The sequence below is a fragment of the Callithrix jacchus genome, chromosome 13, assembly GCF_049354715.1.
Source record: "Callithrix jacchus isolate 240 chromosome 13, calJac240_pri, whole genome shotgun sequence".
Lineage (NCBI taxonomy): Eukaryota > Metazoa > Chordata > Mammalia > Primates > Cebidae > Callithrix > Callithrix jacchus.
This window is the reverse complement of record NC_133514.1, coordinates 4,072,416-4,097,246: the sequence shown is the minus strand read 5'-3', so window position 1 is coordinate 4,097,246 and position 24,831 is coordinate 4,072,416. Positions and strand designations below refer to the sequence as shown.

Genomic DNA, 24,831 nt, shown 5'->3' with positions numbered 1-24,831 from the left:
TGTCTGCGGAGTCATGTGAACGCTCAGTGAACCGCCTCCCACATGGTGCCCTGAACCCACAGGCTGTTCACAGTTAAACAGAAAACTTTTTCCCGTGGTCACCAGTAAATCCACAAGCCTAAGAAAGACCAAAGATAAACCAACTTTGGTTCATCAAAACTTCTGTAATTAACTGACACCACTGAGTCCCTCAGAGGCTCCCTCTGAAGTCCCCACTGAGAGCCTGGGGCATTGGCAGGCCTAAAACTTGGACGGGACTCAGGGAGGAGATGGAAAAGTGAAGTTATGCACAGACGAGGAACTAAAGGATGCACCGACTGAACCCCGAGTAAACAGTGGGACCTTTTTGAGTCAGCCTCCTCATCTTCTCGAGGAAGTCAGGATCCTTCTACCAATCCCGCTCTGTGTGAATGAAGGTGGATGAGAAACACCACCTGGGAACAAGGCCTAAAGGAGACCTCAGCAATGGCCAGAGGCCCTGAGCTGGGTGCTGAGCTGGGTGCTGAGCTGCGTGCTGAGCTGGGGGGCTGAGCTGGGTGCTGAGCTGGAGGGCTGAGCTGGGGGGCTGAGCTGAGCACTAAACTGGGTGGCTGAACTGGGTGAGCTAGGGTGCTGAGCTAGGTGGCTGAACCGGATGGCTGAGCTGGGCACTGGGCTGGGCACTGAGCTGGGACGCTGAACTGGGTGGCCGAGCTGGGGCACTAAGCTGGGCTCTGGGCTGGGGCGCTGGGCTGTGCGCTGAGCTGGGGACTGAGCTGGGTGCTGAGCTGGGGTGCTGAGCTGGGCACTAAACTGGGGTGCTGGGCTGGGGTGCTAGGTTGGGTGCTGAGCTAGAATGTGGCCAGGACTCCTAATGACGTCTGACTCCCGACGCAATGAGCTGTGCCACCTAAGCAGGTGAGGTGGAAATGTGACATGCAGCGTAGAACCATGTGAGGTCTGACAGGGGCACCCATGTGTGCCACCGCACACAGCCAAACCCAGGGGAACCCAGAGTGAGGCTACCGCCACTTCCCCTCCTCTCCTTGGGGGTCCTGGGCTCCTGCAGCTCCGACCATCTCCTAAGGAGCAGCTTTGGCTCTTCTTGGGTAAGCAGCACCAAACTGAGAAGAAGGAGACCTCCCAGGTCCTGGTTTGCAGGTTAATTGAAGGGGCTGCTCCCACAGCGCAGGAGCGACTGGGCTGGGGTCAGCAAGGGTCAGCAGGGCTCAGTGCGGGCATTTCCTGAAGTCTGAGGTCGGGGCTCTCACAGCCACCAGGGAGTTCACAGGGGTCAGAGTCCTCGTGGGGCTCATTGACAGTGGGGAACATGCAGGACACTAGCAGAGATTCCTGAATGTAAAAACGCTCCAAGCACAGAATCTTCACAGCATGGAAGAAAGGTTGGCGGGGTCATCACCGCCCACGTGCTGAGCCTCACGGCTGGACCTGGGTGTGGAAAGGGCACCCCTGGCCACTGCCTCTAGCAGCACTGAGGTCAGAGCTCCTGCGGCCACATTCACCACAAAGCAAAACTGCAGCCAGATAAAATGGGAGCTGGGGCTGCCTTCCCTCAAAGATTTCTAGAGTGATTTTTCTAAAGTTGCTAAAAGACATGCAGGGAAGCCAGTGGGCCGGTGAAGATCCCAGTCAACAGCCCCCTGGCAAGAACTTCACTGAGAGATCTCCCAGGAGACCCCCAACCTAAGTGTCCCTCATAGGAAGCCGTGGACGTTCCAGAGAGCCAGGGAAAGCCGGTGGCAACCACTCCCTCCAGGAAGACGGGGTGCGGTCAAAACCCAAAGCGACAGGTCTGGGAGTGACGATTCATTCCCACGTCTGTTCACTCATCCAACAAGTGTTCCAAGAAACTGGTGTGTGTTGGGCAGAGGACAGACGCAGGGGATGTGGGGACCTGGCCAGCCCCTGCCCCTGCGACACTCAGGGACAGGACCTAGGCAGTAGTTGGGACAGCCCCTGTGAAGAAGGCAGTGGCCAGGTTGAGGGGTGCTGGAGGGTGCAGGGTCCCAGGCAGAGGCCTGAGAGGGATAAATGGGAAGGAGCAGGAAGGGAGGGGGAGAGGGACAAGGTCGGGGAAGGAGGAGCCATTGACTTTAAGGTGAGGGGCTGTAGAGAGGAGAAACAGTAGGAAGAGACACGATTCTGTCAGCTGAGGACACTTTGGGTCCAGGTAGCAAACTCTAGAGGGTGACGAGCAGAGCAGCAGCTGAAATCCTAACTCCCAAGGCACCCCTGGGCTCTGTCAGGCCCACAGTCCTGCTTTAGGGTGGGATGGACGGGGCCGCTGCAGAGGGTGCCCAGCCACAGTGAGGACAGGAAATCCTGACCAGCTCCCGGAGAAAAGGGGGCTCTATCCTTGGCTGTGGAGGGGACTGGAAAGCTGGGCCAGCCTCCTCCATGGTAGAGTAACTGGCAACTGGGGTTTTCCTGGATGGTGAATCTATTTCTGTCTTTTCTTGTGATTGTGATGAGAGAAGAAAAGAACAAGCAAGCAAGCAGAAAAGAAATAAAAAACAAATTGCTGAATTCAGTCTCTCAGTTTTGTTCTGATCAATTTTCTCTGCCTTGTCTTTTAATAAGGGAAACAATGGGCATGAATTTACGTTAGTAGTGAGCGACACTACTGCTTTCATCAGCTGGAAGAGAGGCACATTGGATAAAGTCGTGTCTTGGTGCATTCATGTGGGGGCAAATCCTGGCACATTTCCACACCTGATCGCGGCTGTTCTGCTGGGCGGGGGAGCTCACCAAGTTGGCCCAGGCCAGGAAATCTCTCTTGGAACCTGACATTCGTGTAATTTGCTTTGCGATGCATCTTCCCTCGTGCTCGGATGACATCGCAGTCATTTAAAATCACCTCTTACATGATCCTGACGCATTCAGCATTCATAACATCCTCATGAAGCCATCTGGTTTGATATTGGTGCGCTTCTACCGTATGTACATTTTTAGTTTCTTATTTCTCTTTTCTGTGGCTAGTTTCTTTTCTTCCCCGTTTCCCTTGTTCATGCTTGCTTTCTTTCAATAAAGTTATTTTTGAAAGGAAAACACAAAAAAAGAAAATAACTAGAAGATAAGATCACTGCACACATGAACCCCCTATGAAACAGGAGGAGACAGGAGTCCAGCGCACTTGAAGTCATTTTCATGTCAGTCATATTTCTGCCAAGGCAAGTCCTAGATGCATTTATCAAGACCTCAGGTGGTGACATTTTACCAATGAAATGGGATCTGCAAAACATTACACTGTGTTTCCTGAGACTTATGACAGCGAATGCCAGCCACTGAGCAGAGCTAACGACATTAAAATAATGTTAATGGTGTGGCAATGCAGGAAAAGCCTAATTCTGATGAAGTAGATCTCATTATATCCACATTCTGATATGACTGTGAAAAATTTACAAAATATTGGTTTTGACTTTCATTTAATGTTGGTTGATAATTTTACTCTAAGGAAAAAAGAGGATGAAAACAGGTTAATCAACTCAGTGGGTACCACATACATCCACGTTGGTTGGTAGAATGTCTTCCTGGATTCACTTGCAGGGAAAGAGTTTTGTATAATAATCCACGTGACTGGCGGGCTTAGAGAAAGAGCGAGCTGTATAATGTTCTACACTAATGAGATCAGCGACTAGAAAGAGGCTTGCAATATGTGTAGGAGCCTGAACAGGCTGCGTTTAGAGCTCTTGAGGTAGGCAGGTTATGATCTAGGCATAGCCACTGCCAAAAGCCAATTTTTTTTCCTTATGAAGAACATGACCTCAATTATCTGGGCATGTTCAGATCGAGACTGATGACCTTCTGCCCAGACCACGAGGAAGCAACCAGGCTGCCAGCCACACGGCTCCGAATCTGGAACCTGAGGAGTCAGGTCCTTTGCAGGAAGAAACGTGGATGTGTGCTATGTCAGGGTGGGTCAGAGCAGGGGGAAAAGCCATCTCAAAGGCAGTGCTCTGGAGACAAAATCAGTTCCTTTCACAAGAATCTTAAGCATGAAAAAAGGAAGTTAAGTTTCATTTTAACTTCTCAGAACACCTTGAATCAATAGTGTCAAATACATCAGAGGGAAAATGTTTGAGTGGGCATGCTTCCACATGTTGCCAAAGATGCTGATTTGCCCAAGTGCCAGTTTCCAAAGCAAATGCTGTGCAAGATAAATGGCTGTTCTGTGGAAAAACACAGCAAAACTTTTGCACGGAGCCACTAAGAGACAACATGCGATACAGGGTTGCCCCACCTGGTTTTAGACACACCCGTTAGCTTCGACATCTGGGAGGAAGTCAATTCTCAGCAAGCATGTTTAAGACAGTGATGATGCCAACAGAGGGAAGACCCACTTCTCCCCGACCCCAACTTTGCATCCCAGGAGGCGCTGCAGGCTCCCCTAGAGTTCCCTTCCCGACCACAAAACTTCCCCTTCTGGACCCTCCACGAAGTCATTTGAGCAACCACCAGCCTACTCACTGCTTTGTATTTTTAAGTCATCCAAAAAGAGCATTTGGGAGAGGCATGAACATATATTTTCCTATTTCGCTATGACCAGATAAGAGAAGACAGGAAAAGTCTTGCAGTCATTCATGGCTCCGCAGACTCTGCTTCATCCCATTTCAATACTTACTGTCACTGCACTGAGGGGAGACGTTCCATCAGACTCCCCACTCTGGTGACGGTATGCTCAAGCAGAAAATTTGAGACTACATCACAATTTATGTATGTTAAAAATGGCATTGGTGAAATAAAAAGACAAAAGTCTGACCACAAATATATTTCTGTCAGTCGCAGTAGTGTCAACAATATATATTCAAAGAATAAGAAAATCACTAACACCCTCATAGCAAAATAGACAAATGTCTACAAATAAAATTTACGAAAGAAACACAGTAAATATCTGAATGTACATTGTGCCTCTCAAGGCAACAGAAAAATACAAACTAAAATGAAATATAATTGTCATCTTCTAATTTGGAAAACATTAAAAATGAACTAGAATTTAATGCTAGTGAGGTTGAAGTGAGAAAACTACTATAGTGTTTCACGGGAACAGACGTTCATTTCAACAGCCAGAAAAACAATTAGCCTTTTACGTATCAGGTTCCTTAAATGTTTACAGATTTGACCCTATAATTCTACTTGCAAAAGTTTGTTCCAATGGAACAACCAGAAATGAAGCCAAAGATCTGCGTAAAAATGAGTTCACTGCAACAGTACAAATGGTAGTTTGCAAAAATAGAAACACCTAAGAGTCCAGTCACAGGGATGAAGAAGACGAGCCTACACCACGTGACCATTTGCCTCTTAGGCCTAAGGACTGCTTTGAGCTGAAGGCGAGAGAGAAACCACAGACACAGGAAAAGCTCTCTGCTTGCCTCCTTTCTACCCCAAAGCGGGACACACATTCTCCCTCATGAAGGTGCCCCTCACCTCCCACACCAGGCAAAGAACAACCAGAATCGCCAGAGGTGCAAAGCCTGCACTGAGGGGAGCTGCAAAGAAGCCTCTTTACTAATATAACCCTCATCTTGCATCCATCTCTCCACGTGTCCACCGTCCCAAAGCTCCCACCACGAAGGGCAAATCTCCCTTCCTTCCCTCCACTCACTTCTCTGCATGGTGTCACCCTTTATCAAAGTGCCCCACGAGGCCCTGAGGCTCACTGCTTCTCTGAGCTTTTCATTTTTTACTGTACATGTAAAAAACGTTAACATCAAGTAAAACATGTACAAATTTTATCCTATTAATCTGTCAGCGGTTAATTGGCAGACTCCAGCTAAAAAACTGAAGTGGGGAGAGGAAAAGATTTCCTCCCTACCGAGATATGAATAAAAATGCATCCGTGAGATATGAGCCAGTCACTACCTGGGATCATCTGAAAAACATTTAATGAAATATAAAAATGTTCACATCGTTTTTAATGGAAAAAGGGGGACTACTGAATCAAAAACACAGCATATTAATTACACATGCATGTGCATGTTTCATACATGTGCCTGAAAACATATCAAAAAACTGAAATAATTATATCAAAATAATGATCATCTCAGGAAGTAATACTATATATATTTTTCACGTCTCTCTTATTTTTAAAGTCAGAAAAACTTGTTTGACAAGTGATGTTAAACTAATATATTTCAAATAATGATATTTACTGTGTCAGATTCTCACACAACCTTATTTTTTCAGTTTTTAAGAACTCATCTATGTTTTTGAGTCTGACAAGTACAATCTCACTTCTACGTCCACATTACAATGAAGAAAGCATTATGTTCATGAGTTTTGTTTTCCTTTCTCCCAAGCCGAGCTCTGTCTAATCCTGTAAACAGGACATGGACACCACCCTTCTCTTCTCGTATTTTCAAGAAGCCACAGTAGACTAATTGGAATAAGGAATGATTAGCAATCCCTGTCTCTGCCCCAAAGGGAACTTTAAGTATAAAGGACAAATCTGGCACAGTCCTGCATTCTCAGATAGAAGACTCTTCAGCCTTCACCTCTAAACAGAACACAAGGACACAAAACCATGCCTAGGACAGCAGGGTAAAACTTTAAAAAAACCAAAGCCAAATACATGTAAGATTTAAGCAATGATACCATGCCCTGGCTTCCTAATAAAAGCAGCGAAGGCAGAAGACAGTGTGAGGACAGCTTTAAAAGGCTGAAATAGATAACTGCCATCTTACAGTCTGGAACTGAGAAAACATCTTTCTGATCAAAAGCCAAAATGAAGACATTTCTAGGTAAAGAAAAATTGAGAGAATTTTCTTCCAGGAGATCCACACTAAAGCAAAGATTAGGGGAGTTCTTCAGGGAGAAGCAAAAGAATCCCAGACAAAAACAAGGAACTAAGTGAAGAAATGAACAGCAAAGAAAGGTGCTATGTGGGTCACTAAATCTAAAAACAAAGCACACAAAACAATAACACTGATGTCTTACTGACCTTAAACATATGTACAGAATTAGTATTTATAGCTAAACACAGATATGGACGCTATCAGACGGGTTAAAAGGTTTCAAGGTCTTGGCATTTTCTAGAAGGGAATAATAATACCCATTTATCTGAGCTTCTGATAGCCTAAAGCTGACTGTGGTAATCGTCGGGGAACTACTGAGAGTGAAAGTGACAAGTTAAGAGAGGAAAATGTGGAATAAAAAAGATAAATCTAGGTCAATATAACTGGATGCAAGAGAGGGAGAACAAAGCACATAAAGTAGATGGAAAATAGAGCATGAATAGTAAGATGGTGAATGAAATTCCTGGGTGTCAGGAATGACATTTAATACACACGGTCTGAGGGCCACTTGCAGTGGCTCACACCTGTAATCCCAGCACTTCAGTAGGCTGAAGCGGGTACATCACGAGGTTAAGTTTGAGACCACTCTGGCTAACTTGGTGAAACCCCATCTCTACTAAGAATATAAAAATTTAGCCAGGCATGGTAGTGTGTGCCTTTAGTCCCACTTACTCGGGAGGCTGAGACAGGAAATTGCTTGAACCTGGGAGGCGGAGGTTGCAGTAAGCCAAGATTGCACCACTGCACTCCAGCCTGGGCAACTAAGCAGGAGGACTCTGTCTCCAGGGAAAAAAAAAGGCATATAATATACACATGTATGTATATGTGTGTGTGTGTGTGTATGTGTGTATACACACACATATATAATATATATATACTCATATATACAATATATATACACATATATAAATATATAATCTGACCAGATTAAAATAAAAATAACCATATGCTTAAAGAATAAAACTTAAATATGGGAATATAGAAATTGTGAAAGAAAAATGATGAAAGAAGATGTAACATGCAAATATTACCCAAAAGAAAACTGATATATATTAAAATCAGATAAGTAGATTTTATGACTGAAAGCACTGAAAGAGATAAAGAGGGTATTTTACAAGGATAAAAGAGTGAATTTTTCAGGAATATGTAACAATATGAATTTGCACGTCCCAATATATAACTTCAAAATATCAGGTGCCAAAATGGACAGAACCAAAACAAAAAATTAACAAATCTAGGTAACTCTGATCAATTAAGCACATATATTAATCTGAAAATACTAGTAATGATTTAAGACATCTGAACACAAGGATTAGTACTGAATTACTGATAAGTACAGACCACTCAAGTCAAGAATGAAAGAATTTCATTTTTTAAGTGCACACAAAACAATTGTCAAAATTGACCATATGCAGGAAACTAAAAAAAGACCCAGAAAAGTTCAAATAATTGAAATCCTTAAAATACATTCAGAATTTATTATCTGACTACAGTCGAATTAAATTTCAAATCAATAATGAAAAGCTAACTAGTAAATGGCTGATTATGTTTAAATTAATATACTTCTAAAATGTTTTTGTCAAAAGAGAGATCAAATGAAAATTAGGAAATATTTTGAAGTGAAGTTCATGAAATTATTAAATATTAATGCTAATGAGATGCAGCTAAAGCTGAATATAAAAATGTGTGCAGTCTTCAGTGCATCTATCACAAGATATAAGGCTAAACATCAATCATAGTAAGTTAGAATAAGAATAAGAAATTAAAACCAAATGAAATAATAAAGATTAAAGCAAAAATTAATTTAAAAGCCTGGTGTAGGGGAAAAAAAACAACAAAATCAAAAAATTGTTATTCTTTGAAAGACTAGTGATATTGATAAATTTGTATTAAAGCTAATAGAGAAAGCAAAAGAAGCTTAAAGCAATAACATCAGAATTGAAAGGGGAAAATAATAACAGATCCTAAAGACATGAATCGATTTTAAGAGAATGGTGTAAATAATTTCATATCAAAAATTTGTAAATCCAACTGAATGGAAAAGTTCCTTGGAAAACACAACTTCTAAAAACTGACACAAGAAGAAATTAAAAAAGAAAACTCCACAGTCCTATGTCTAGACAAGATATCAAATATGTAATTATACCTTCACATAAAAGAAGCACTAGAAGTAGATGGCTTCTCCAGAAATATTTTCAATGTTTAAAGAACAAATAATAGGAGAGAACGATCCAAGATGGCTGATCGCTAACATCTCAGGATTGCAGCTCTCAGTGGAAGCGCAGAGAACTAGAGCACGCCACACTTTCAGACAAATTCTGGTCGCTCAGGGAGCAGAAGAACCCCAGTTGAAGGAGTCACACAGGTCGCCAGCGCGACTCTTGTGGCCGGCACAGTGGTTTCGCCAGCACCTCGGCGCGGCAGCTCTTGGAGCAGAGTAAACAGGGCTGGCTCCCCTTCTGACCGAGGTTTGGAGGACCCACACGGGTCCCCAGCATGACTCCTGAGGCCGGCACAGTGGCTGTGATGGCACCTCGGTGCAGCTCTCGGTGTAGAGTAAACAGGACCAGTTCCCTTTCTGACTGAGGTTTGGAGCCCGGGGAAGGCAGAGTCGCCTATTACGGACACAAGAAGGAAGCCAGACAGGAGAATCCTGGGCAGAAAAGCACCATCAGTCTTAATGCCGCTGTTCTGGCCCTGGGAACTAACAACTTGGACGTCCACTCAAGAGACCTAATCTGAAAGTTGGTAATTTCAAAGACAACAGGAGGATAAATTTACAATGATATGGGAAGAAACCAGCGTCAAAAGGCTGAGAATACTCACAGTCAGAACGCCTCTCCCTCTAAAGATGATCACAGTTCCACATCAACAATGGAACAAGGCTTGATGGAGAACGAGCACATCCCAATAACAGAATCATGCTTCAGGGAATGGATAATAAGAAACTTCTGTGAGTTAAAAGAACATGTTGTAGCCCAATGTAAAGAAACTAAGAACTTTGAAAAAAGGTTTGACGAAATCCTATTGAGAATAGACAACTTAGAGAGGAATATAAGTGAATTAATGGAACTGAAGAATACAATGCAGGAACTCCGACAAGTATGCACAGGTTTAAACACTCGAATTGTTCAAGCAGAAGAAGGGATATCAGAGGTCAAAGTCCAACTTAATGAAATAAAACAAGAAGACAAGATTAGAGAAAAAAGGATAAAAAGGAATGAGCAAAGTCTCCAAGAAATGTGGGACTATGTGAAAAGACCAAATTTACGTTTGATAGGTGTACCTGAATGCGACGGAGAGAATGAATCCAAGCTGGAAAATACCCTCCAGGATATTATTCAGGAAAATTTTCCTAAACTAGCAAAGCAGGTCAACATTCAACCCCAGTTAATACAGAGAACACCACAAAGATATTCCTCAAGAAGAGCAACCCCAAGGCACATAATCGTTAGATTCACCAGGGTTGAAACGAAGGAGAGGATACTAAGGGCAGCCAGAGAGAAAGGTCGGGTCACCCACAAAGGCAAGCCTATCAGACTTACAGCAGATCTCTCAGCAGAAACTCTACAAGCCAGAAGAGAGTGGGGCCAATATTCAACATCCTCAAAGAACAGAACCTTCAGCCCAGAATTTCATATCCAGCCAAACTAAGCTTCACAACTGAAAAAAAAATAAAATCTTTTATGAACAAGCAAGAACTCAGAGATTTTATTACCACCAGGCCTGCTTTACAACAGCTTCTGAAAGAAGCATTACACACAGAAAGAAACAACCAGTGTTAGCCTTTCTAAAAATACACCAAAAAGTAAAGAGCACCAACATAAAGAAGAATTTACATCAACGAATGGATAAAACAGCCAGTCAACATCAAATGGCAGTAACCCTAAATTTAAATCGACTAAATCCCCCAATCAAAAGACACAGCCAAAACCCAACGGCATGTTACATCCAGACCTGTTTCACATGCAAGGATACACAAAGACTCAAAACAAAGGGATGGAGAAAGATTTACCAACCAAATGGAGAGCACAAATAAATAAATAAATAAATAAAAAGCAGGAGTTGCAATTCTCGTATCAGATAAAATAGATTTTAAAGCAACAAAGATATAGTGGTAAAAGGATCAATGCAACAACAAGAGTTAACGATCCTAACACCCAGATAGGAGACTTAGATTCAATGAGACAGAAAATTAATAAGGATATCAAGGACTCGAACTCAGATCCGGAACAAGTAAACTTAATAAATATTTATAGAGCTCTCCATTTTAAATACGCAAAATATACATTCTTGTCAATACCACATCACACCTACTCATAGGTTTAAATGAAACATTGATTGGCCATTATTAATACCCATTTTTTTCAGAATAAAGCAATATTTCCGTTCACCCTCCCTCTTTCTCTTCCTCTTTCTTCCTCTCCTTTACTCATTTTTTTCATCCCTTCTCTCAAAGAAAAAAAAGAAATCAACTTGTAAACCTCTAGATCCAGGTCGGCAATATCTCTCTCATTGCTTGATTTCCTCCCTTCCCTTCCCTCCCCTCCCCTCCCCTCCCGTCCCCTCCCCTCCTCTCCCTTCCCTTCCCTTCCCTCCCTCCCCGCTTCCTCCCTCCCTTCCTCCTTCCTTCCCTTCCTGCCTTCCTCCCTTCCTTCCCCCAAAAAATAAAAATAAAAAATAAATAAAGAACAAATAACATAAAGTATATCAATTCCTCAAAGTAAAGAAACACTTCTCAAACTTGTCTTGGGGCCAGATTAACCTTAATTCCAAACCAAAGGAATTAAAAAACACAGACAATCTGTTGTAAACGTAAATACAAAAACACTACATAAAACATTAGCAAATACTACATAATATCTTAAAATAATTAAATTATTGTATTGATTTCAGGAATGAAAATGTCATTTATCATTCAGAAATCAACCACTAAACCACTCTATTGGGAAGCTGAGGTGGGAGGAGCGCTCAAGGCCTCGAGTTCAAGTTCAGCCTGGGACACAAAGCAAGACCCTGGCCCTAAAACCATTAGCCGAACTTGCCTGTAGTCTCAGTGACTAGGGAGACTGAGGCAGGAGGAGAGCCTGAGTCAGGAGTTCAAAACTGCAGTGAGCTGTGATCTCATCACAGGACTCCAGCCTGGATGACCGGGTGAGATGCGGTCTTAAAAAAAAAAGTATAAAAATTATATAATCATCTTGATGAGAAAAACATTAAACTAACTTCAATGTATGGATTTCAAAAGAAAGATAAAACCAGAATTTGCAGCCAGCTTAAATGTAGGAAGTCTAACATGTCTACATAAAAGATAAATTAGAAATAATGCATATAGTAAGATCACTAGAATGAAAGTTAATAAAAATTTTATTTCCATAAAAAACCTGTAAATTATTTTACAATTTAGAGTTTTTTTCTTTTCTTTTTTTTTTTGAGACGGAGTTTTGCTCTTGTTACCCAGGCTGGAGTGCAATGGTGCAATCTTGGCTCACCACAACCTCCGCCTCCTGGGTTCAGGCAATTCTCCTGCCTCAGCCTCCAGAGTAGCTGGGATTACAGGCACGCGCCCCCATGCCCAGCTGATTTTTTGTATCTTTAGTAGAGACGGGGTTTCACCATGTTGACCAGGATAGTCTCGATCTCTTGACCTCGTGATCCACCCGCCTCGGCCTCCCAAAGTGCTGGGATTACAGTCTTGAGCCACTGTGCCCGGCCAATTTAGAGTTTCATTTCTAAACAAACACCATTTTTTGACTTCCATAAAAGTTATACTCACATGAGGAAATATCAAATACCTACGACAGATCTAAGGAAGATGTAAATACACAGAAAACTACAAAACATTAGGAGGAACCTCAGAGGGCCTAAAGAAGCAGAAGAAACTATTATGTAAATGTATTTGAAAGACCGAATATAAGGATGTCAAATGTCCCAAGTTTAATTTACATATTCCATAAATCCCTAATCAAAGCCCAATTCATTTTTCCTTAAAATCCGATAAGCAGATTTTAAAATTCATCTGGAAATGCAGGGTTGGAACATAAACCCAATTATGAAGAGGAAGAATTTATCGGAGGAAAAGAAGAGCAAGATACAGTGATAACAGTAACTGCCGCAGCGTGGGACTGGGTCAGGGTTTGACAGGGAGATCAGCAGCCCTGAAGCAGGCCGTCCTCGTACCGGGCTTGAGCCATAAAAGGCTGCACTGTAGGATGGGGGACGTCTGGTCCGTTCAGTCGCTGCTGCTGGATCAACTGGATATCACTTGGGAAAAGGAATGAAGGTAGACCTCCCATCTCCCTGCACACACACACACACACACACACACACACACACACACAATTCCAGAGATATTACAGGTCTAAATATATACAGTAACACTTCCAGAACCTAATGGAAGTTCTAACTACAAAGGATAATATGGATAAATGGGACTGAATTACAATTGAAGAACCTCTGATCATCAAAGATTCCATTTAAGAGAATGAAAAGACGCCCCACAGAGCAGGAGGTATATGAAACATGTGTGTGTAAAGAGTCTCATATCCGGAATATGTGAGATAGCACACTAGGAAAATGGGCAAAGGACCCAATTCAGCCCTTCTTAAAAGTAGCTTCCTACTCTCGCAGCTCTGGAGGTCGGGGCAGGTGCTTTCCTGGCCTGGCAGTGGTATGTGGGTGGGTGAACTGTCTGCCCAGACATGTTAGAGGGGACACAGGCACGCTCTGCAACCTGGCACTCTGGGGCTACCCACACACAACAGAATACATCCACAGATTCACCAAAAATATGCAGATGATGTTCACAGCAGCATTACTGGTAGGAGTTTCAAACCAGAGAAGAGGAGGAGAGAAAAGAGGGAGAAGGAGAGAGGTCCGTTGAGGCTTCGATGGATGAAGTGGGCACAGCCACAGGATGGGAGACCACAGTGGAGTCGATGCATGAGGACACCCCACCTGCCTGGGGACTCAGCCAGGTCCCCAGGCCCCACACTGGGTGGGCAGAACTGCAGCCAGCAAGCCCACGCTCTAGGGTCCACTACACCAGACACAATTAATAACCCACTGGAGGGAAATCAAAACAGTGGCTCCCTGAAAGGATGGTGACTGGGAGGGGAAGCTGTGATTCTGTATGGTGGCTGGGAGGGGAAGCTGTGATTCTGTATGGTGGCTGGAGGAAGCTGTGTTTCTGGACAGTGGCTGGAGGAAGCTGTGTTTCTGGATGGTGGCTGGGAGGGGAAGCTGTGTATCTGGATGGTGGCTGGAGGAAGCTGTGTATCTGGACGGTGGCTGGGAGGGGAAGCTGTGTATCTGGATGGTGGCTGGAGGAAGCTGTGTATCTGGATGGTGGCTGGGAGGGGAAGCTGTGTATCTGGACGGTGGCTGGAGGAAGCTGTGTTTCTGGACAGTGGCTGGAGGAAGCTGTGTTTCTGGATGGTGGCTGGGAGGGGAAGCTGTGTATCTGGATGGTGGCTGGAGGAAGCTGTGTATCTGGACGGTGGCTGGGAGGGGAAGCTGTGTATCTGGATGGTGGCTGGAGGAAGCTGTGTATCTGGATGGTGGCTGGGAGGGGAAGCTGTGTATCTGGATGGTGGCTGGAGGAAGCTGTGTATCTGGATGGTGGCTGGAGGAAGCTGTGTATCTGTATGGTGGCTGGGAGGGGAAGCTGTGTATCTGGACGGTGGCTGGGAGGGGAAGCTGTGTATCTGGATGGTGGCTGGAGGAAGCTGTGTATCTGGACGGTGGCTGGAGGAAGCTGTGTATCTGGGTGGTGGCTGGAGGAAGCTGTGTATCTGGATGGTGGCTGGAGGAAGCTGTGTATCTGGACGGTGGCTGGAGGAAGCTGTGTATCTGGATGGTGGCTGGAGGAAGCTGTGTATCTGGATGGTGGCTGGAGGAAGCTGTGTATCTGGATGGTGGCTGGGAGGGGAAGCTGTGTATCTGGATGGTGGCTGGAGGAAGCTGTGTATCTGGATGGTGGCTGGAGGAAGCTGTGTATCTGTATGGTGGCTGGGAGGGGAAGCTGTGTATCTGGACGGTGGCTGGGAGGGGAAGCTGTGTATCTGGATGGTGGCTGGAGGAAGCTGTGTATCTGGATGGTGGCTGGAGGAAGCTGTGTATCTGGATGGTGGCTGGAGGAAGCTGTGTATCTGGATGGTGGCTGGAGGAAGCTGTGTATCTGTATGGTGGCTGGGAGGGGAAGCTGTGTATCTGGACGGTGGCTGGGAGGGGAAGCTGTGTATCTGGATGGTGGCTGGAGGAAGCTGTGTATCTGGACGGTGGCTGGAGGAAGCTGTGTATCTGGGTGGTGGCTGGAGGAAGCTGTGTATCTGGACGGTGGCTGGGAGGGGAAGCTGTGTATCTGGATGGTGGCTGGAGGAAGCTGTGTATCTGGATGGTGGCTGGAGGAAGCTGTGTATCTGGATGGTGGCTGGGAGGGGAAGCTGTGTATCTGGATGGTGGCTGGAGGAAGCTGTGTATCTGGATGGTGGCTGGAGGAAGCTGTGTATCTGTATGGTGGCTGGGAGGGGAAGCTGTGTATCTGGACGGTGGCTGGGAGGGGAAGCTGTGTATCTGGATGGTGGCTGGAGGAAGCTGTGTATCTGGATGGTGGCTGGAGGAAGCTGTGTATCTGGATGGTGGCTGGAGGAAGCTGTGTATCTGGATGGTGGCTGGAGGAAGCTGTGTATCTGTATGGTGGCTGGGAGGGGAAGCTGTGTATCTGGACGGTGGCTGGGAGGGGAAGCTGTGTATCTGGATGGTGGCTGGAGGAAGCTGTGTATCTGGACGGTGGCTGGAGGAAGCTGTGTATCTGGGTGGTGGCTGGAGGAAGCTGTGTATCTGGATGGTGGCTGGAGGAAGCTGTGTATCTGTATGGTGGCTGGGAGGGGAAGCTGTGTATCTGGACGGTGGCTGGGAGGGGAAGCTGTGTATCTGGATGGTGGCTGGAGGAAGCTGTGTATCTGGATGGTGGCTGGAGGAAGCTGTGTATCTGGATGGTGGCTGGAGGAAGCTGTGTATCTGGATGGTGGCTGGAGGAAGCTGTGTATCTGTATGGTGGCTGGGAGGGGAAGCTGTGTATCTGGACGGTGGCTGGGAGGGGAAGCTGTGTATCTGGATGGTGGCTGGAGGAAGCTGTGTATCTGGACGGTGGCTGGAGGAAGCTGTGTATCTGGGTGGTGGCTGGAGGAAGCTGTGTATCTGGACGGTGGCTGGGAGGGGAAGCTGTGTATCTGGATGGTGGCTGGAGGAAGCTGTGTATCTGGATGGTGGCTGGGAGGGGAAGCTGTGTATCTGGACGGTGGCTGGAGGAAGCTGTGTTTCTGGATGGTGGCTGGAGGAAGCTGTGTTTCTGGATGGTGGCTGGAGGAAGCTGTGTTTCTGGTTGCTTTGTCTGTCCTCATCCTCCTGGCCACCTCCAGACGCTACAGGAAATAAACCCTCCCTCCATTCTGGTCCCTTTGCCACCCACAAATACAGAGGAATTGCATCTAGGTAAATATTAATTTCTGCTTTTGTTTCTCCTTCCTTTGTGCTGTGAGCACAGGCCGTCTGCGGTTTTCCTATGGGCTGGATGTTTACTGCATGGACCCTAGAGTGTGGGCTACTTCAGCTGACGGTGAAACTGCTCACAGCACCATGTTCACAGCACGAGGGAAGGATAGCAGCGGCAAAATGTAACATTTACCTAGACGCAACTTCTAGTATTTGTGGGTGGCAAAGGGACCAGGATGAAAAGAGCGTTTATTTCCTGTAGCTTCTGGAGGGGGCCAGGAGGATGGGGACAGACAAAGCAGGAATCCTTCACTTACAACGTTGAGTGAAAGCATGACACAGCGTGGGGAGGAGTGTCCAGGAGTCCCAGGAAAAAAAGAAGGCTCAGTAATATCATCATCATCTTCACCGTCTTCACAGTTCTAGGGCTCTCACAGCATTCTTTCTAAACCACAATTCCACCGAACTTTACTACACGGCCCTCCTGGCCCATAAACAGTAATTTCACCTCCTGATTTGTTTTTCTCTTTAATCATCCACTCGAATGCTCCGCCGCATTCTCCATCTGTGTCCAGACCATGTGAGTTTATATTCATTATCTTCCTAAGTGCCTTTCTGGTGCGGGGCAGTGAAAACGCACCCGCTGGAAGACATCCCCCTCCTTTCTTTTGCCTCATTTTTATTCTTCCGTGACTCCCCTCATTAATTTACTCAGTATCATTCCTCCCATTCTGAATGCAGGGGACAGGGACGTGGTGCAGGGAACAAGCGGTGCTGGTGGTAGTAACAGGATGAAGATGGGATTTGTGTGGAATATTGTCCCGGCTCCAGGTATTCCAAATTTCCACCTAATTACCTTGCCTTGCCTTATCTGTTATGCCATTCCAATAACAAACATGCATGTAGTTCTGTGTGTTGTAGCTAGCTGAGCTAGCAACGGAGACAGAAAGCTGCATCTGCACAGACCCTCATCCAGGAGCATGGGGTCAGGAGGGCCCAGCACTGCACAGATCCTCAGTGAGGAGGAAGGGTAAACAGGTCAGGAGGGCCCAGCACTACACAGTCCCTCAGTGAGGAGGAAGGGTACACGGGTCAGGAGGGCCCAGCACTGCACAGATCCTCAGTGAGGAGGAAGGGTACACAGGTCAGGAGGGCCCAGCACTACACAGTCCCTCAGTGAGGAGGAAGGGTACACAGGTCAGGAGGGCCCAGCACTGCACGGACCCTCAGTAAGGAGGAAGGGTACACAGGTCAGGAGGGCCCAGCACTGCACAGACCCTCAGTGAGGAGGAAGGGTACACAGGTCAGGAGGGCCCAGCACTGCACGGACCCTCAGTGAGGAGGAAGGGTACACAGGTCAGGAGGGCCCAGCACTACACAGTCCCTCAGTGAGGAGGAAGGGTACACAGGTCAGGAGGGCCCAGCACTACACAGACCCTCAGTGAGGAGGAAGGGTACACGGGTCAGGAGGGCCCAGCACTACACAGTCCCTCAGTGAGGAGGAAGGGTACACAGGTCAGGAGGGCCCAGCACTACACAGTCCCTCAGTGAGGAGGAAGGGTACACAGGTCAGGAGGGCCCAGCACTACACAGACCCTCAGTGAGGAGGAAGGGTACACAGGTCAGGAGGGCCCAGCACTGCACGGACCCTCAGTAAGGAGGAAGGGTAAACAGGTCAGGAGGGCCCAGCACTGCACAGTCCCTCAGTGAGGAGGAAGGGTACACGGGTCAGGAGGGCCCAGCACTGCATGGACCCCCAGTGAGGAGGAAGGGTACACGGGTCAGGAGGGCCCAGCACTGCACAGTCCCTCAGTGAGGAGGAAGGGTACACGGGTCAGGAGGGCCCAGCACTGCACGGACCCTCAGTAAGGAGGAAGGGTAAACGGGTCAGGAGGGCCCAGCACTGCACAAACCCTCAGTGAGGAGGAAGGGTACACGGGTCAGGAGGGCCCAGCACTGCACGGACCCTCAGTGAGGAGGAAGGGTACACGGGTCAGGAGGGCCCAGCACTGCACGGACCCTCAGTGAGGAGGAAGGGTACACGGGTCAGGAGGGCCCAGCACTGCACGGACCCTCAGTGAGGAGGAAGGGTACACGGGTCAGGAGGGCCCAGCACTGCACGGACCCTCAGTGAGGAGGAAGGGTACACGGGCCAGGAGGGCCCAGCACTGCACGGAACCTCAGTGAGGAGGAAGGGTACACGGGTCAGGAGGGCCCAGCACTGCACGGACCCTCAGTGAGGAGGAAGGGTACACGGGCCAGGAGGGCCCAGCACTGCACGGAACCTCAGTGAGGAGGAAGGGTACACGGGCCAGGAGGGCCCAGCACTGCACGGAACCTCAGTGAGGAGGAAGGGTACACGGGTCAGGAGGGCCCAGCACTGCACGGACCCTCAGTGAGGAGGAAGGGTACACGGGTCAGGAGGGCCCAGCACTGCATGGACTCTCAGTGAGGAGGAAGGGTACACAGGTCAGGAGGGCCCAGCACTGCACAGACCCTCAGTGAGGAGGAAGGGTACACGGGCCAGGAGGGCCCAGCACTGCACGGAACCTCAGTGAGGAGGAAGGGTACACAGGTCAGGAGGGCCCAGCACTGCACAGACCCTCAGTGAGGAGGAAGGGTACACGGGTCAGGAGGGCCCAGCACTGCACGGACCCTCAGTGAGGAGGAAGGGTACACAGGTCAGGAGGGCCCAGCACTGCACGGACCCTCAGTGAGGAGGAAGGGTACACGGGTCAGGAGGGCCCAGCACTGCATGGACTCTCAGTGAGGAGGAAGGGTACACGGGTCAGGAGGGCCCAGCACTGCATGGACTCTCAGTGAGGAGGAAGGGTACACGGGTCAGGAGGGCCCAGCACTGCACGGACTCTCAGTGAGGAGGAAGGGTACACGGGTCAGGAGGGCCCAGCACTGCATGGACTCTCAGTGAGGAGGAAGGGTACACGGGTCAGGAGGGCCCAGCACTGCACGGACCCTCAGTGAGGAGGAAGGGTACACGGGTCAGGAGGACCCAGCACTGCACGGACCCTCAGTGAGGAGGAAGGGTACATGGGTCAGGAGGACCCAGCACTGCACAGACCCTCAGTGAGGAGGAAGGGTACACGGGTCAGGAGGGCCCAGCACTGCACGGACCCTCAGTGAGGAGGAAGGGTGCACGGGTCAGGAGGACCCAGCACTGCACGGACCCTCAGTGAGGAGGAAGGGTACATGGGTCAGGAGGACCCAGCACTGCACAGACCCTCAGTGAGGAGGAAGGGTACACGGGTCAGGAGGGCCCAGCACTGCACAGGCTGGAATGCAGTAATGCCTATGCACAGGGGTGCTGCTGACTGTTGGGGAGGCTGGGTTTCAAAGAACAAAGAACAAGATGAAGACACCCAATGGCTCAGAGTGACCAGTGTGTAGCATATGGGGGACAAATGGTGGGGGCAGGAGAGGCCAGTTCTGAAGCCTATCAGATGCTGTCTACAGAAATACACATCCCTCCCTGGCAGCCCGGAGAGCCCCGGCTCACAGTCCTGAGTGCCTTGCTGAAACCTACCACACACCCGGTTCCTTCTGCAGTTCCTTAATCTTAGTGCTATCACGTCTGCAGCTTTTTGTAAAGAAATTGTGGAATCAAAAACAGGGAGTTTGATAGAGATATTAAGGGGAGAGAGTGGTGAAACAGTAAACTAAAAACCTGAATGTACACATTTTAGAGAAATTTTCCTATTGCCAATTTCAGACAGAGGCTCTGGTGAGGACGGCCATGTGTCCATGCACGACTCATGTCTGTTCATGGAATCTTTCTGTCCTTTCCAGCACATGATATGTGTTTTCATTTCACTCTTCTCTCTCGCAACAACTTTTTACAGAGAACAGCAGCAGAGAATGGAAGAGACTGTTTTCCCCAGTTTATAAAGGAGAGAACTGTGGCTGGAGAGTGGCGACTGCACTGACTCAAGCAGCTGGTGGCCCTGGTGTGGCCGACAGTCCCACATCATGGAGGCCCCTGCACAGGGGATGCCATCCTGCGAGCATGAATCCAACCTCAGGAAAAATGGTCTTTATCCTGTGTAGTTCTGCTTCTCCCAGCAAAGTCTCTATGAGAACGTGAAGAGGAATCCAGAAAGGAAGGAGATGTGACCCCCTCGGCTTTTCAGAAACCTGGGTGTGCCCGGCCGGCCTGCAGCTCCCACGCCACGTTCCTGGTGTCTCCTCCTCCAGCCGGGTCTCTCATGAAGGGCCGGCCTGCCTTGCTTTTCAGCTCTCTAACCACCCTCCCTCACTGTGCCCATGTCTAGAACTGTCCTGACTGCAGGAACATAGGCATGACAGTGGAAACCCCTCCTGCCCTGGCAAAGCCACTCCAATAGCAAGGAAACAGCCATTACCGCTTCCCTGATGGCGCTGCACTCAGCCCAAAACCCTGGGAAACCAAGGCTTGCGGAACAAGCAGATGCAACATTTTCCCTTTTCAGCTCTTCAAGGAAGTAACGCCACATTTTATCTTTGTATGGCACTTTTACAAAAGATGTTCTTCTCTAGACCCAAATAATTCACAAATATCTATCAAAGCCACAGGAGAACGCAAGCTTCCCTTCTGATCTCGCGCAGGAACACTCCATCCAGCTTCCTTCTTGGATATCTCCATGTCTAACGGACGTGCTGACTAAGCCTACCGACTCACCTACTATCACATTTAAAGGTATGAGGCATGTGATGCCCACAACTCGTGGCTTACGTATTGTACTTTTTGTCTTCGGAGAAAAGTCAATTATAACCCTTCAGTTTGTTGGTGAGCCACATTATGATGCATAATTTTATTATTCAGTTAATACACACCGAAAACTCTATGGGAGCCTCTCGGAATCTTAAAGATCTTTAAATCCTTAAAGAAAATGTAAATTCACCTTCCAAAGGGTTCTTGTGACAAACGATTGTCTAAAATTCCAATTTAACAGCAAAAAAATTATACATGTAGGTAGAATATGGACATTCCTAAATAATCTAAAAAACAGCAAAATACTCTGAGATATATTTTTCCAAGCCATTCTTAAACAAAATGAAGCTTGTAAATTTTTCCACAATGTTTGCAGTATGCTTACAAATTATAAACTTAATATGAATTTGTTTCAGAAATTTTTCAAAATATAATTCAAAATATAAAGAAACAGGAAATCATCTAAAATCTAAACATAAGCATCAAGCTTTTGTCTAAATGTCATTCACATTTGGCCTTAAGTCACAGTTTTCAGGAATTTTTATATGTTACACACTTTACTCATGTTATTAAATATTCTTCAAAACCATGATTTTTGTTGTCAAATTCTGGTACACAGCTCATTTTCTCTTACTTCTATGTTAGAACGTGAAGGTTGTTTCCATGTTTTGGCTAATATTTACCCATGTCTCTGAGAATGGCCACAGGAAAAACATTCCAGAATCGGTCTCACCTCTTATAAAGGTTATGGCTGCCTGAATCCCCATTAATCGCATAAGAAAGATCCCTTCTGATCACAACACCAGTATGTTGGATTACATCTTTTTTTAATAATAATAGGCTTTCTTCTAAATGCCAGATGCATCGAATCCTGGAGTCCCGATCAGCGTGCCCACACAGTCATCTTTATCAAGTCTAAAATAAATCAGATCCGAATGCGTTTCTTCAGCCCAAATTCAATTTTGTTGGGAAATCTAGTTATGGATTTTAAAAATGAGTTAATTTAAAAAGTATTCAACTTCCAACACTCAGTTCTAACGAACACCTTTCTCTAATCACAGCTGAGCCCTCCCCCTCACTCCCACATGTGCTTTAGGAATCATGACCCAGCCCCCAGGTAAAAGCCCCTCAGCCCCACCCCAGTAGAAACTGCCTTCTCTAGGTGGCACACAGCAGAGCCCTGAACTCAACAAAGACAGATCCAAGGAAACCAAACAACATTCCTGCCACACCTTCAATGAAGACGACGGAGCACTTACCATTTATTTAATTTTGAGAGAGAGTCTCCCTCTATTGCACAGGCTGGAGTGCAATGGTGCGATCTCTGCTCATTGCAACCTCCACCCTGGGTTCAAGTGATTCTCCTGCCTCAGCCTCTGAGTAGCTGGGATTACAGGTGCGTGCCACCATGCCTAGCTAATTTTTGTAGTTTTAGTACAGATGGGTTTCTCGGCCCTTCTGTTGGCCAGGTTGGTCTCGAACGCCTGACATCAAATCATCTGCCCACCTCAGACTCCCAAAGTGCTGGGATTATAGGCGTGAGTCACCACGTGTGGCCAAGGCAGGGAATTTAAAAAAAAAACAAGGTGGCCAGAGCTACAGGAGGACAACCTGGGAGTCAGCTCCCAGCCCGGCTGAGTGAGGGAAGGGAGGGGAGTCAGCTCCTGGCCCGGCTGAATGAGGGAAGGGAGGGGAGTCAGCTCCCGGCCCGGATGAATGAGGGAAGGAAGGGCAGGGCCAGAGCCCCCGGAGGCCTCCAAACAGGCACATGGAGTGCAGGGGCCTTGGAGGGCCCCAGGGCTGGTTCTGGGAGTTGAAGGGAAGCCAGACTGCTGGGCCAGACCACTGTTGGGAACAAGCCTTCAGGCACGAAGGACGGGAAGAGCCGGTGAAGAGGACGGAGTGTGCATGCCCTTTCCTGCCTTCCAGTAGGCAGGGAGGCCAGAGGGACCCTGCCAGGGCCTCCCCAGGAGCAGAGGTGCTGTCACCCACCCCGCAATGCTGGGTCCAGGAACTCTGCAGCAGAGCAACAAGCGCTGAGGCCCAGAGTTTCCCGTTGCTGAATTGAACTTAGCACAGAAAGTCAACACCAGAACAAAAGGATGCCAAATTGCAGGGTTTATTGCCGGCGACCACGGAGGACTCACGTCTCTCCAACCCGTGGCAGAGAAAGAAGAGTGACAAGACCTTTTTATACCCACAAAACCACCTTGGGAGTGGCGGTGAGGAGCGGAGATGGGAATGAAAGCTGTCAATCACCTCCTAGGCTGAGATGAGGGTGAGGGGGCTCCAGACATTCCAAGGGCCAGGGGACTTTTGTCATTCCAATTGCCACTTAAGTGGTTTATAGAGGTCAAGGTAAACATTAGTTTATACATTATTGGGACAGGTGTGGGGTCCACATAATTTTAGGTTACTTGGCGCCAGGATGGAATTATCTGGGGGTGCTGACTTTGGTAAACAAAGGCCAGCAATTCTGGCAGTACAGGTAAGAGAAAGTGTGCAGCTTGTCCTCTCTTTGCATTTTGCAAGGTCATCTTAGTAGTTTACAGAAGCCATGGCTAGCAGTCATGGTGAGGAGAATGGAAACAGTTTTCCCATTTTAAAATGGCATTGTACTGGTTCTGATTCTAGGCCAGCTATATCACACCGTCACCCTAGTCGCCGCTCCCCACTACAACGTGGGGCTGGCTGAGTGCCGCATTGGCTCTGTATCTGGGTTTCCTTGTAATGGAAATGGGAGAGGGTTCTTCTTATTGAGTTGATGGCTGCACTGTTATGTGCTTACATAGCAAAAAAACACCATTTAAAACGCAAAATGTTCTGAAAATGCGCCATGTTCCTCCACAGCGGAGACAGTGAGGGTGGCTCAGGACCCAGAATACCCAAGTTCAAGCCTCTCTCTGCCAAATACCAGCCCTGAGACCTCAGGGAAATCACTCAGCTCCACCCTTATCCCCTCAAAGAAAACTGGAGTGGGTAATAGAACCCTACACCTCAGACCCCTTATGAGAATAATACACTTATAGTAACAACAGAGCCCTGGGACCTGTGTGACCCCAAAACCAGCACCAGGCCACATCCTCACTCCCTCTCCATGAAGGCACTGAAATGATAATATGGGTGTGTGGGGTGTCGTGCTCCCAGGTGGCATCACTCTCCCCTTGATGGAGTGTCTCCTGCTTCCCCTTGAAATGATAATACGGGCTTGTGGGGTGTCATGCTCCCAGGTGGCATCACTCTCCCCTGATGGAGTGTCCCCTGCTTCCCCCTGAAATGATAATATGGGTGTGTGGGGTGTTGTGCTCCCAGGTGGCATCACTCTCCCCTGAAATGATAATACGGGTGTGTGGGGTGTTGTGCACCCAGGTGGCATCCCTCTCCCCTTGATGGAGTGTCTCCTGCTTCCCTGGGCTTCACGCTGATTAGTCATCTGTGGGTTTCCTATGTGCGATGGGCTGATCATTTGTATCCCGAAGATTCACACAGTAAATCTTAACCCCCAAGGTGATGGCTTTGGAAGGTGACTCGGTAGAGAGGGTGGGGCTCCTGCAAATGGGATTAGTGCCCTAGATAATGGGGCCCAGGGAGGCCCTCACCGTTTTCCCCATGTGAGGACACAGGAGAGGGCGTCATCTGTGACCCGGGACACTGTACTCCGCAGATTCCACACCTGCTGCACCTCGATCACGGACATGCCACTGCCAGAAATGAGGGAAGGAATGTCTGTGCCATGGCTGCCTGGCCGATGGTATTTCCTCCCTGCAGCCTCAGCTGAGACAGTGCTCACTCACCTGCTTTCATAAGGTAAGCACAACTGTGGGCATAGAACACAGGGGC

General features: G+C 47.6%; 1 protein-coding gene across 6 annotated transcripts in view; it reads right to left on the bottom strand.

Moving 5' to 3' along the window:
* DLGAP2 (DLG associated protein 2) overlaps positions 1–24,831 on the bottom strand; it is a 923,452-nt gene that overhangs the window by 493,631 nt on the left and 404,990 nt on the right. The window lies entirely within an intron of this gene.